The 13,469-nt window shown below is 38.6% G+C and overlaps 2 pseudogenes; both read left to right on the top strand.

Moving 5' to 3' along the window:
* The first annotated feature begins 2,994 nt into the window (after positions 1–2,994).
* On the top strand, positions 2,995–4,513 carry LOC148916458 (uncharacterized; annotated as a pseudogene).
* A 19-nt stretch (positions 4,514–4,532) lies between these two features.
* Positions 4,533–10,080, top strand: LOC148916457 (uncharacterized; annotated as a pseudogene).
* The last annotated feature ends 3,389 nt before the right edge of the window (positions 10,081–13,469 follow it).

The following is a 13,469-nucleotide window of genomic DNA, read 5'->3' as shown; positions in this document are numbered from 1 at the left end:
AAGGTTAATAGTTGGGAGGTGAACGGAGAGTTTTAATGTAGAAGAAGATACTCTTCTTGTACAAGGGCTTACAACTAGACTGAGCAATATTGCCAATGATTCGATAAAATGACACGAATTTGCATGAAAAAATCATTATTTGGGTTGGACTTAACGGGTCGGGTTGAAAATGGGTGGACCCATTAGCCACCCGTTAAGCTATTAGGTCATGTCAGTATTATTCGCAAATCATTCGTTAACCTGTTAAGAGCAGGGATATGTTTATAAATTTTATATCTTCCATTTTTCTTTTCTTTTTTTTTTATTATTATTCTTCTTTCTTACCTTTCTTATCTGCCCTAGGTGCAGTTTGCTTTTGTTGTGCTAATCTTTTGAAGTGCTTGCGTAGACCTCTAGTGCCTTGCACTAGCAGACTCGTCAACGCCACTTTGGACTACACTTATGTTCAAGCTGTTCGTGACTTGGCTCTATGGCTGCGTTCCTCACCGAAGGACAAATCCCATATAATTTTACTTGCAAAATATAGGGTATGCGTATCTATCTCGAGGCTTGATTGAGGACCTTTAGGCATGAATTATGAATGCAATCTACCACATTTCTATCACAATTTCAAGTTCATCACCATTATCTAGGATTATTCCACTCAATAACAATATGTTCGGATGAGGAAATTTAAAGTACAAAGAAATTCATAAACACTACTACGTTTTCCTATTTGCGCGACCGCATTTTGCGCGACGAAGTAGTAATCGTCGCGCAAGAGATAAATATGCGACGGAAAAACACACTCGTCGCGCAAAGTGTGAAAAAGATGCGCAACAAATTCAATTTGTCACGCAAGATAACTCTGTGCGACGCAAAAGACTCTCGTCGCGCAAAGGTAGGAAAAAAAAACGCGGAAAGTTTTTATGGAGCCAAAACCTTGCGTGACAACAAAGTCGTCGCGCCAAATTGTTTTGCGCGATGAAAAAAAGTTTGGTCGCGCAAAGTTATATATCATCCGCCCAAATTTATCTCTGGCGACAAACACTTGCGCGACGACCAGAATCGTCGCAAAAGAGATCTTTTGCGCGACGAGAAGGGATCGTCGCGCAAGAAGTTGGGCTCATACCTTGCACGACGGCTTCCTAATTTTGGCGACAATAAAGGCGAGAACACTTTGCGCGACGAAAAACTTTGCGTCGGTCAAAACCTGGATGTCGCACGAAGTTGCGGGACGGAAGAAATTTTTTGCGCGACGGGATTTTGCTCGACGAAAGTGTCTTGTTTGCGCGACGAAAGTTTTCATTTTTTGCGCGACGAATAATGTCTTCGTCGCGCAAAACTCTTCTCCTTCATATGCTGGTTTCGCCATTGCAGAGGCAGACTTCAAAAAAAAAAACTCTACTCTACCGCCTTTGGATCTACTGCAGCTTCTGCTTATGCTGGGAGTTGACTACGGTCATTAGGTATGTATTTGTAGTCGTTAGTTTGAAAGTATTAATTTAAATTCACACTAACGCAATTAATTTCGTTGTCTTTAGGGATAATTGTAATTTGCGATTGGTGGAAAACGATTGAGAAGGTATTTGATTATTTTAATATTTTTTGTTGTGAAATTATATTTATATTATGTTGTTAAATTGTCAATTACGTAGCACAATGTGTTGTGATGTACGAAGTTAATTGAAATTAACTTCGTACTTTGTTTTTTATTGTATTAAAACTTAGTTTCCCGTTCGAGATTAGCTGGATTTCGTGCATGGATGCGTAATGCATGACTGCGGTCCAATTAATTCTTGAATTGTCCCATTATTTGGACAGTTTGGTAATGCATAGTGTTGTCACGTAATCTACGGCTACAGGACTAGGTTTCGATTGTTGAAATTTCGGTGTCATCTCGTACGTTCTTCGGGTGGTACGTAGGTATTTATACCTATGCCCACCTCAAGAACTATATCGAGATGCTGCCGAAATTCTTCCACGTCGAAATCTAATCTCATGTAGCCGTAGGTTACGTGACAGGACTATACATTCCCGAATGGGATAGGACCCTTACCGGAGGCATAAGGTGACATTATAACTTCGTATGAAGTTTTTGTAATTGTTGTGTTGTGATTGTGGTTCCAGGAATTATGAGCAGGCTGTGGATACTGAGAACCGAATAGATGCGCAGACGAATACTTGGATGGAATCGAGGATTTCATTGAGTTTGCACGTAGACACAACCCGGGTGCAACTAGAATCCGTTGTCCTTGTAGGAGGTGTAACAACACATTGTGGGAGACAATTGAAAATGTTGGATTTCATTTAGTAAGGAATGGAATGATTGAGACATATAGCATTTGGAACCTTCACGGAGAACAATTAGACAATGCTTCGTCTTCAAATGCCATAAGAGTGGACAATGTTGAACCTATTGTGGATCCTAATGAACAAGTGATGGATATTATAAACGATGTTTTTCCATTTGCATCGACGAACATCAATCAGGAAGGGGAAGATGACGTGCCTACACCAATGGACAGTGCAGAGTTCGAACAATATGAAAAACTATTAAAAAATGCCAACCAAGAGTTATACCCGGGGTGCAAGAGCTTTTCCGTTCTCACGGCCATTGTGGAGCTAATACACGGAAAAATAAAATATCGTATGTCGAACTTGTGTTTTGATTACTTTTTGGGGGTTTTCAAGAGAATGCTTCCGACGGACAATTATTTGCCGAAAGACCATAAACACGCGCAGAAGGTGTTGAATGGTCTTGGATTGGGTTATGAAAAAATTCACGCTTGCAAAAATAATTGCATGTTATTCTACAAAGAGTATGAAACATTGGATACATGCCCTATATGCAATGAGTCGAGGTTCAAAATGACATCTCAGAATAGAACGACTAAGATCCCACAAAAAGTCATGCGTTATCTGCCTCTGAAACCTAGGCTTCGGCGATTGTATATGTCGACGCATACGCCACGGACATGAGATGGCATCGGGAAAACGGTAGACGATGATGTGATGCGGCATCCTGCAGATGGGGAAGCATGGAAAGAGTTCGATCGAAGCGTTCACGACTTTGCTGCTGATCCTCGAAATGTTAGATTGGGACTTGCCACGACGGATTCAATCCGTACGGGGTTCTAAACCAACACCACAGCACTTGGCCGATTTTCGTATTTCCATATAATTTGCCGCCTTGGAAATGCATGAAAAAAGAGTACATGATGTTGACTGTTTTAATAACTGAGGATCCTGGCAGGTCAATCGATGTTTACTTAAGGCCGTTGGTTGATGAGCTCAAGGATTTATGGGCAAACGGTGTGCGCACGTATGATATATCCACTGGGAAGATGTTTACTTTGCGAGCAGCAGTGATGTGGACTGTTAATAATTTTCCCGCATATGCAATGGTTTCTGGGTGGAGCACAAAGGGTTATATGGCATGCCATATGTGCAAGGAAGATGTAACTTCTAGTTGGCATGCCGGAAAAGTTTGTTATCTTGGTCATCGGAGATGGTTGCCATGGGACCGCGAATGGCGGGAAAAGGATAAACAGTTCGACGGGAACACAGAGCCTCGCCTTAGACCTAGAGAATGGTCTAGTGATGACATCTTGGAACAGCTTAACCGTTTGGATTTTGCTCCGTTCGGCAAAATAGTTAGTCGAACCAGACCTTCTACACATATGAACTGGACGCACAAGTCTATGTTCTTTGAGCTCCCATATTGGTCGAAACTAAAATTGAGACACAATCTCGACGTTATGCATGTTGAGAAAAATGTGTTTGACACTTTGATAGGTACGATTCTAGACATCGAGGGCAAGACAAAGGACACGATCAAAGCTCGTCTTGATTTGGAAAGAATGGGCATACGAAGAGGTTTATGGATGAACAGGGACGGTGATAAAGCTAGAAGGGATCTGGCATTTTTTTCCATGAAACCGAATGACAAAAAAGAATTTCTAAAGTTTGTATCGTCGGTAACGTTTCCCGATGGGTATGCTTCTAATATTGCGCGTTGCGTGAATGTTGACGGGGGTAAATTTACTGGACTTAAGAGCCATGATTGCCATGTGTTTATGCAACGGTTACTTCCTGTGGGTATTCGACACCTATTGCCGGAAGATGTAGTGAAGCTGATCATGTTGTTGTCCAGATTTTTTTCCCAACTAACGGCAAAAATATTGCGAAAGACGGACATGCATCAATTGCGCCATGACATTGTCCAAGTCCTATGCAAGTTTGAGATGATATTCCCTCCAGCTTTCTTCACAAGTATGATCCATGTGATGATTCATTTGCCAGAAGAGGCATTGCTTGCTGGTCCTGTCAACTATCGTTAGATGTATCCAATAGAAAGGTATATAATCCTCATCATTTGTTTATGCATCATTATCCAATTGAAAGGTATATTATCCACATAATTTGTATCATATCGTTTTATTTTCGCAGGCTGCTTGGAGAGCTGAAAAAAACTATACGCATAGCAGTGAAGCTTAGAAGGGTCAATTATAGAGGCTTGGGTTCAATATGAGTCGCTTACTTTCTGTGGAATGTATTTACAAGATGTGGACACAGCTTTCAATCGTCCTCAACGCAATAATGACGGAGGTGTGAGAAATGAGAAACTTTCTGTTTTTGCCCAAAGAGCACGACCATTTGAAGATCCTGTACGAGGAGAGCCGTTTTCCATAAATGACATGCAGGTAGCACATTGGTTCGTACTGAACAATTGTGATGAGATAATGGCATACTTAGATGAGCATGAAGAGATGATGAAGCGAGAACATCCATCACATTTGTATGCCACGAAACACCGTGAATTGTTTCCATAATGGTTTTTGGAAACTGTAAGTTAAAAGTGTTTTGTAATTGAGATAAATATTGTATTATTTAATGTTCTCAAATTAACATGTGAATATTTTTGTATAATATTAGGTCAACAAGTTGAAATCATCGAATTCCCCCACTTACAGTGAAGAGTTATATAACTTGGAGTTCGGCCCGATTCGGGCTGAATTGTTCTCGGGTTGCCATGTTAACGGCATCAAGTTTTTAGGGGCTACACGAGATGACAAGTTGTGTACGCAAAACAGCGGTGTCCATGTCCCAGGTGGAGGTGAAAGTACGGACATTGATTTCTATGGCAAACTGACAACGGTCGTGCAATTGCTTTACAAAGACCGATACCAAGTGATCATGTTTAAGTGTCGATGGTTTGATACAAACCCAAATAGGCAGGGAAATGTTAAAATCGACCATGGCTTAATATCAGTGAACATTAACAAAACTTGGTATGATGACGACCCTTTCATTTTGGCAAACATGGCAAAACAGATTGTGTATCTAGATGACCCTAAAGCCGGGAGCGGTTGGAAAGTTGTTCAGCATATGGATCAGAGGAACGTGTATGCTATACCAGAACTAGACCCAACTGACAACGACGTCACTGACCAACGTTTGGAGTCTTCCATGGAAAATGATGCAGAAACACTTCGAGATACAAATGTTATACAAGAACCATTTCAGGTTCAAGGAGTGTCTTCAATCGAAATACCGATTCAATCAATTACAATTGACCTCGGTGATCTTCCGCGATATGATGTTCTAGTGGGCCCGAACTACGAAAGTGATGAGAAGGAGGATTGGGAAACCGAAAGTGATGATAGCGATGATAACGAAGGTTATTATAGTTCAGATGATGAATAATGCAATTTATTAGTGACTACCCATGTAAATAGTAAATTTAATTTTGTGTATTTTAATTATGGTAGTGTAAAGATGGCAATCACAAATTAAAATCAAGTTGCACACAATTTGAATTTGACTTTTTTAATCACAAATTTAATCATATAATATATACATTGAATCTAACTATTTGAATTTAAGTGGTATTTATGAATATAAGAATTAGGGTTTTCTCTTGTTGGAGTTGAAACTATTGAAATTGAAAGAATACAAAAAATTGAAACAAGCATGAAAAATTTGAAAAATTAAAATCAAGAATTCATCTCTCTTCGCGATGTTCCACGCTTGGCTACAGCCCATGTGATTTTGTCCTTCTCTTTCTCAAGAGGTCAAACTTTGTCATTGCAAGTCATAAAGTTAATTAAAAACTTTTTTTTTAATAGGAGAAAGTTCATTACTCTATTATTAAATGAAGAAAACCCCCCTTTTATGTTGTTAAAAAATACGCCTATATGAAGAGACATCCAAGAACCATTGATGTTCATGTGCGCCACGTGAAGAATTAAATGTTTATATGAAAAAAGAGAATACAAGAGTTAAATTTTGGAGTTTAAATGTCTATTGTATCATTGAAGATTATCAAATAAAGTTTATTTTTTATTTTTATTTTTGAAAAAACAACACAAGAGTAAAACTTTGAGGATATATATGTAGCCCATGTGTTATGTCATAAAAGTTGCAAACCCATTTAAAAACTTTCAGGATATATATATGTAACCCTCAGAATTATAAAAACAAGCAAAAATGTTTATCAAAATTCAAAATTTAATTTCGCTACAAATTCCCTTCCAATGAATGATGACTACCCATTTAATTTCTATTTTGTTGAATCAGATTATGAGTTTATATTTTTAGAGAGATATAAGTTATTTTTTTATTTTTTGTAACTAACATCGGAGTAGGCTTGAAAAAAGAAAAGCAATACCAATGTTCCCCCCCATAATTAACAAAATATCACAAGATATAATTTTTGCCAACTTCAAACAAGTTTCCAGGTTTTTTAAATAATAGAAACTATTTTAAAAATACTTTTGAAAATTTAAAATAGTTTTTCAAGACCATAAAAGAATTAAATACTATTTATTCAGTCATTTCATAAATAAATTTAAAAAATTTAAAACTAATTCTTCACAAAATAAATAATACTAAAAACAAAATACAAATTACAGAAATTGAATTAAACTAAAATATTTTGGTTTTCCGAGAGATTTGCGCGACGGAATTAATTTCTACGTCGCGCAAGTTGTCCACATTTCCCGTTAGGGTTTAGGGTTTACTGGATTTATTTCTGGTAATCTTGCGCGACGAAATAAATTATCGTCGCGCGTAGCGTATTTGCGCTACGCATAATTAATACCATTTGTCGCACAAGATGTCGAAATTTTTGGCGGCTTAGGGTTTAGGTTCTGAGAATCTTGCGACGAAATGTCATGTCGTCGCGCAGGTGTCGTTAATTTGATGATTAAAATATTACCTTGCGCGACGCCATTATTTTTGCTGTCGCGCAACACATCATTGAGCGACGAAATTATTTTTTGTCGCGCAAGATGTCCAAAATATAGGCGGCCCTTAAGTGAAAAAATCGCGGTTTTTTATTTTCGTTATCGTCTCCATATTCGAACCCTAGCTAGAACCCTCTCGGACTTGAACCCTAGCTCAAACCCTCGAACCCTAAACTTCGATTTGAACCCTCGAACCCTATCAGTTTAAATCCCGTTGAACCCTCTCACCCTCTCGGTGAACCCTCTCGCCTCTCACCCTCTGCTTGAACCCTCGACCTCGCACCCTCTCACCGAACCCTCTCGGTTCCCTCCTTCAACCTTCGAACCCTCTCACACCCTCTGAGCTCTCTTATTCGAGCCCTCTCAGACCCTCTCTCATTCGATCCCTTTCGTCAAATTGCTCGATTCTCAGGCTGACTCTCGCATCTCAATTTCAGGTATATCTCCTCTTCCTCTAATTGCTCTGGATCTGAATTTTGAATGAACAAAATTAGGGTCTTTTTTTTGTCCAAATTAAAATTTGGGTTTCATGAAATTATTTAGGATTTCGTTTTTAATTGCGCTGTATTGTTTAGGTTTTGTTATTTTATGGAAATTAATTAGGGCTTTTGTAATAATTGAGTTATTTTTAGGTTCTGTTGTTGGTCTGCATGTATTGTTTAGGTTTTGGTGGATGTGATTGTGAATGTTGATTAATTGGGGGATTGGGGCTTTGCTGGAAATTGGGACTTTTGCTGTTTAAGTGGCTGTTTTTAGGTTCTCTGTAGGTGATTCATTTGCTGCTTGGTGTCAGATTATGCATTCTGTGTTGCTGATTAGATGGATTGTTTTTAGGTTCTTTTTTCGTTGTTATGCTGTTCAGTTCTTGAATGATGATTAATTGGTTATGTTTCTGCTGCTTCAAGGTTATCATTGCTGGTTACATTTTGGTGCATAAATGGTAGAACGGTATTATGCTGGTTATAGTTTTGTTAAACTGCATGTATTGGTTGTTGCTATTAGTTGTACAATTTAGCAAACTTTTTCAGTTTTCTCTCTTATTACGGTTTTACACATTTTCTGATGCAGGAGCATGTATTAGGATAATTTGTTTTCCTATTAGTTTCATTTCTTGTTTAGGTTTTAATTTTGTTTGTCAATTGCGGTTTCTTATTAAACTGGGAACATGAATGCTTGGCTGGTTAATACATAAGCAAATAGATATGTAAATCTGTTATATTATTTAGATATGTAATATATATATATATATGCTTAGTCCTGAAGGTTGGTTAGGATATTTTGTGTTCTTCAATTAGTTCTTGCTTGTTCCGTTGTGCAGATGTCAAACCTAATTAGAAGTCGTAAGGCGGTGTCGAGTGCACAGAGTTCGCCTCCCGTCGCAGACCATCGATTGCCACAGCTCCAGCGAGATGGACCACTTGCCGCTTGGTCCAGGATGTCCGATCGCGCCGACGTCATCAGCGTCGTCGGTGGTGCAACTCGTTAGCGCCGAGCGTCGCATCGCCACCCAGACCTCCGACACCATATCGATGACGCCTGTGGTCGGGTCACAACCCGTAAAGATTTCCTTCACCTCCAGTTCTTTTGGACCAATATTTTCTAGTTGCATATCTTATTTATTTAACATTCATTGCCTATTTCTTTGCAGCGAAGAAGAACACTCGGGGACCGTGTCGGCATTAAAGACGGCGAAGGTCACCTGGTGACCAACAATCGTATCAACATCGAATACGACGAGCGGCATCGGGCAGCCTCGATGGCGGAATTGCATAGCTCTTTGGCCCACGACATTGGTCATGTCGTTCGGACCCATTGCCCTATGCAATGGAAGTCTTGGAAGGTCATACCTGACGAGGTCAAGATGGAGGTGCGCGAACATTTGTCGGTATGTATCCTACATTTTATTTGTTTGTCCTTCAAATTTTATTTATTTATATGCCTAGTCTATAATGAATTTATTGCAGACGAACTACAACTTAGAGGACCTCGATGATGAGTCATTGGCGTACGTCAATAGGCTTTTTGGTGAGAGGTACAAGCAGTGGAAGAGCGACTTGCACCACCATTTTCAGGCATTTGATGATCCGCAAGTCGCTCTTGAAGAGGGTTACCCAAAGGAGCTTGAGGGTCGGGAGGATAGTTGGGCGTGGCTCTGCGCTCATTTTCTGGCATCCGAATATGTGGTATTTTTATTTTTATATTAATTGTTCAAACTTATTACATGTTTCTTACTAATGTTTATTTAATTTTTTCTATTTCATTGAAATTTCAACTGATACGTTTATTTTTTGTGTAACAAAATAAGGCCACAGTAAATAAGGGCAATAGGAAGAAGAAGACTCTTCTCCACCATTCAGGTTCCAGGCCCTTCTCATATAGGATGGACGCACGACGCGGGTAATAATAAATTAGTTTTATATCCAATTTTGAATATGTAATTAATATTAATTTTTATTTTTCGTACTAACATTTTTCTTGTCTTGTTCAATTCAGGGGGGGTCCAAATTCTCGGAGATTGACGTCTTTGGCGACGTTTATGTTCGACCTGGGAATGAGTTGGCCTAGTCCATTCATGTAAGTATTTTTAATTTTAATTATTATATACGCATTCAAGTGTCATGGTTAATATATGAATGTTTTAATTAATTTTAATATTTTATGTTTTAATTCTGTAATTTTAATTAAACAAACGATGATGATGGAGAGGAGCCAGTTGGTTCTTCAGGAGTCGCCTCCCAACTTCCTCCCGATACTCCGCTCAGTCTGCATCCTCCACGAGGATGCGGGGTTTCAAATCTTGGCGAGAGCGTTGGATCGGACTCTCGGAAGGAGGCACAGGACATATTGTTGAGGATGGGAATGCCCGGCGGTGGGAACCTATACCCGTTCATCGTCGCAGATCAAGCGAGGTGGCGCTTTGGCGACGGTGGCCGAGCTTAAGGGTCAAATGTCTATGATTCTAGAGTCCCTTGCTCGGTCAGGCATTCCAATCCCGCAGTTTGGTTCCTCCTCGACCTCCCAGCCCCTAACCGCTACCAAACATCTACCCACCGACAATGCCCGGACGTCAGAGCCGCATCTCGCAGACGACCACGTTGATTTTGGAACTTTATTCGATTAGTTTTTCATTTGTTATTACATTTTAACAATTTTTCTTGTAATTACATTTATATTATTTTATAACATTTCTTTTCTCTTCATTACATTTGTTTAATGCAATTTTCTTTTATTGAAAAAAAAAACCAAAATTTAAATTTAAATTAACAAAATAAAAGAAACGGAAAATTAAATTTAAATAAAAAAATATTTATTTTTGTGACAAAAACCATTTGGTCGTATAAATTAAAAATTAAAATTAAAATATTTTTATTTTTGCGCGACGTAAATTATTTATGTCGCGCATATATTCTTGTGACGAATATTTTCTGTCGCTCAAAGATTACGTGAAAACTTTTCGTCGCTCTAACTTTTGCGCGACGAAAATTGCGACAAAAATGTCCCGTCGCGCAAATTTTGCCTAACGAATATATTTTAAATCGCACAAATGTTTGCGTGACGCAACATCTGCCGTCCTGCACATTTTGAGTGGCGAATGCTAATCATCGCGCAATTTTGCGCGACGAATGGAAGTTTTTGGTCGCGCAATGTCTTTCTTCACGAACTTGCGCGGACGGATCTTTGCGCGACGACTTTTCCGTCGTGCTTAAGTTTTTGCGACTACATTCATCTTTGCGCGACGTGAATTGTTTAAATCATCACGCAAACTGTAAAATATAGTAGTGAAATAGCGAAATTAATGTTCTAGAATTTGTAAAGTTTTTTGTTTGGGTGACTGATTTGAAATATGGAATTGAACCTTTATTTGTAAAGTTATCCTTTTTAAAAACTTAGCCTCTCTTGAAATTTTAGAAATGAAGACTTTTTATCCTCTGTTTGGATGAGGGAAAATAACTCGGAATTTAACTAAAAGTTATGAATTTAAGAGGAGAAATTGACAATTCCCTTGTTTGGCAACTTGAGCACGACATTTATTAAATGACGCGCAAAAAAAAATCATGCAAAATGGGGCATCATATTCCCGAGTTTAATTTCCATAAAAATAGGTGTCATTTCACAATTTTCAGTGTCGTTTAAAAAATTCGACATACATAAATCCGAACACTGAAATTTTCAATTGTCAGAATTTGAAATTATGGAAATCTAAATTCTGTAATTTTAGAATTGGGTTATTCGTTTTATTAGTCTCTGAATTTAGACCCAATTTGCATTTGGGTACCTCAATTTTCAAAATGGTTCCCGTGGTCCTTTAACTTTAGTTGTCATGTCTTCAATTTTGTTAACTTTTCTAGTAAATGCAGGGGCAAAATGGAATTTTTTGTATCAAAATTGATTAAAATATGAATAAAAAATATAAAAAACTTAAAAAATAAAATTAAACTCTCTCTTTCAGCCTCTATCCCGATTTCTACTCCCCACTAACTTGATTTATTTTTTTTCTGTTGGTTTTTTATTTGATTTTCTTTTATTGTTATTTTATATATGTAATTTAATTTTTTTTTTAATATAAAAGTACCATTTTGCCCCTCCATTTAACAGAAAAAGTTAACAAAATTGACCGCAAGACCATTTGTCTAAACGAAACTAAAGTTAAAGGATTATGGGAACCATTTTGGAAATTGAGGTACTCAAATGCAAATCGGGTCAAAGTTCAGGGACTAATAAAATGATTAACCCTTTAGAACTCTATGTAATTTTCAATTTCTTCATCCAAACGGAGGGTTAGATAGAATTTAAAGTTGAGATTTACGACCTCCAAATTCCATGTTTTTCCCACGTGGAATTTGTAAATTTCTTTGTTCTTTTTATCCAAACACGGGAATTAATTGATGTCAATTTTAAAATTATGACTTTTGTCAAAATTCCAAGTTTATTTTCCTCATTTAAGCGTACTGTAAGGGAGGCAATTAAGTCCGGTAATTTTGAGTGTAGGGCTTTTCCTTCCATGACAAATGGGCTGGGCTTGTTGCAAAAGGCAGACTGAGGAGATTGCCCCTTTTCGTTTAGGTTCGAAAATTAAGCCCCAAAATACCTCGAAAGGGCAGCAAAACCTTAGGAGATATTTTGGATAATCTTCACCAACGAGAATAATGGTGACTTGCATGTAGTTTTGGCGTGCTTACAGATGGTCTTTCATTTCGGCATGAGTGGCATGAGGCATGGGGAGCAAAATCAACATGGGTTTAGCACTAAGAGAGAGATTAGGCTTGGTTTATGAGAAATGAAATTGTTTAAGTAAGGAATGGGGTGCTTTGTGAGGGATTTTGACTAGAGAAAGAGAAAAGAAAGGCAGGGCTCTTCCAGCTGCCAAAAAAACAAATTGGAGAAGGAGATGAATAGTGCACGAATCTGAGTTTTGCAAGGTAGAGAGAAAAGCTTGCTCTCTGCAGGTTGTGGGTTGTTTTTGTTGGGTAGGGAAAGGCTCAATTTATAGCTGCCGGAAATCACCATTTTTCAAGAAACCCTAATGGCTTTTACTTACTTTGGCTAAGCTTTTCTTCCCTTCTCCTCCCCCTCTCTGACTTCCCCTTCTTGGCAAAGATTGCCTCTGTCTATTTTCATGGTTGGGATTTGAGGCTCAACATCCTCCTTTCCCTTGGCTGCGCAGTGGGAGCTTCTACTCTTGGTTTGCTGTCTTTCTTCTTTCCTTTCCTCCGTTTTAACCAAATTCGACAAAAGGAAAGGTAGTGAAGATGCATCTTGGTCAAGGATGCTTACGACATGCGGGATGGTATTCATCGGTTCTTTGGATGTCTTTGGCTTGGGACTGGTTTCCAGCAGCTTTGCTTAAGGAGCCTGCCATCTACTCCTTCACGTGTTCTCTGTTTTTCAAAAGGCTGAAGCTCTTGTGGGCTATTTTGTTTTTTTCTAAGGGCCAAGATGGCTTTCTAAGCAAATGGGCTTGTTGGGCTTCTCGATTTGGGCTTATTATTTTTTGGTTGGGTTATCTCTTGGCTAGGTTATTTTGCTTGGGCTTTTGGGCTATTTTTTCTCTCTTGTGCTTACCCACATGTTTGGGCCTAAGAAATGGGCTTGAGTCTCGAGGCTCCCAAGCAACCCGAGACTTTCCATTTCTCGGTCCATCAATGGGTCTCATGTTGATTTATCACCATCCATGCCACAACCCACTCAAGCAAGCCCCGGGTTTTTTGAGTGGCTTGGGCCCACCTAGGCTTGTAGCGT

Source organism: Prunus mume, linkage group LG6 (genome assembly GCF_029339155.1).
Source record: "Prunus mume cultivar Tortuosa linkage group LG6, ASM2933915v1, whole genome shotgun sequence".
NCBI lineage: Eukaryota > Viridiplantae > Streptophyta > Magnoliopsida > Rosales > Rosaceae > Prunus > Prunus mume.
Note: the sequence above shows the minus strand (reverse complement) of the source record. Positions and strands in the feature narration are given on the sequence as shown.